Genomic DNA, 1,680 nt, shown 5'->3' on the forward strand with positions numbered 1-1,680 from the left:
AAGATTCTATATTCTACATTTCCTATGTCTTTTTCCAATTCCATCTCTTCCTTTCACCATCAAATTTAAACCATTTGACCAACATTTTAGCCAAACTAAACCAAAGCTACCAGACAGCCAACATGCAGATATCCAGAGCTTTCCTGACAAGATGGAACTCTCTGAGTCCATCATTCTACAGTCTGAAAGATATTCACAAGTGGAAAACATTCAAGACAGCTGTCAATCTTCAAAAGAATAAACATAGGTTCAGATTATGCAATGATCAGAGAAAATACAAGAAGCCCAAGAGCTACATCTCAGACTCCATGGGCCTCAATCAGTATTTCAAATGTGAAAGTTCAGTTAGAGAAAGACGTCATACCAACAATCCAGCACAGTGTTGGAGAGCTAATGATTTGCAGCCACAGGACCTGGACACTTAACAGTCATTGAGTTGGCCACAATCTCTTCTGTTTATGTCCCGATGTGTAAAACTAAGTATGGATGTACTGTCTTATTCACTTGATGCTAGTAGAGTTGATTTGTCCTTTTTTTTAACTTGTGATCTAGTTGTTTAGTTACTCCCCAACAGATGTATGTAATCTGTTTGTTCAGATATTCTCTATGAATTCAATAATGTAAAGAAATGTAATAAAATCATACAAAATTCTAAATTTATCACCCAGTTTTTGTTCCACACAATAGTTGACATTTTGCATTGCTGTTTAATAAAAAGGTGCAAAGACATAATAATTGTTTAGCTGATGCTTATGAAATCATCTACTGGTGGAAACTAAAGCCAGACTTTCACAGGATGGTTGGTGGGAGATATGAGAGCTGTTGGGCTCAATGATCAGCTCAGAAATCTGAAGGTCCTCATAACCTGAGTGTCAGAGGGAAGGATTCTGTTTTACAACATTCTGCCCAATCAAATTACACTAATATTCAGAGGTCCTGATCAACACTCCCATTTAGTAAAATAAAATTTTGGATATTATCAAAATTTAGCAGAAGTGTAATTTCTTTGTCAAGTGGTGCACTTGTCAGAAAAAAATGGGATGTGGCAAGCATATGTGCTCATCACCCCTGTGAGCAAACAGGGCAAGAAAATAAAAAAAATACTCCTGCAGCTCTCTCTGCTTAATCCAAACTGCATCCATAAATTCTTTTTAGCCGATTTGGATATTTGCAAACGCAATGCTTGTGAAATCAGTTGCCGTGAGCAGAGTATTATCTTTTTTTTTTAATCTCACATCAGCTTTTGGTCAAGAATGGAAACATTTTGAAAAAAAAACCTTTACACTATTCCTCAGTTTTATTGTTTTTTTTTCTGCACTGTGCTTTATGTAGGCTACTTGGAGTTATGTATATGACAGATAGATAGATAGATAGATAGATAGATAGATAGATAGATAGATAGATAGATAGATAGATAGATAGATAGATAGATAGATAGATAGATAGATAGATAGATAGATAGATAGATAGATAGATAGATAGATAGATAGATAGATAGATAGATAGATAGATAGATAGATAGATAGATAGATAGATAGATAGATAGATAGATGAACCCAGAGAGTGATGTCACATATTGTTGCGCCTCCCCTGCAGTCTAGAACTGAAATATTTGAATATTTCTCCTCCGCCCCAAACTTAGTTTTTTCCTCGGCGCTGCCTTCAGTCGGAGTACCGGGG

Source organism: Leuresthes tenuis, unplaced genomic scaffold (assembly GCF_036924035.1).
Source record: "Leuresthes tenuis unplaced genomic scaffold, fLeuTen1.0.hap1 SCAF_24, whole genome shotgun sequence".
Lineage (NCBI taxonomy): Eukaryota > Metazoa > Chordata > Actinopteri > Atheriniformes > Atherinopsidae > Leuresthes > Leuresthes tenuis.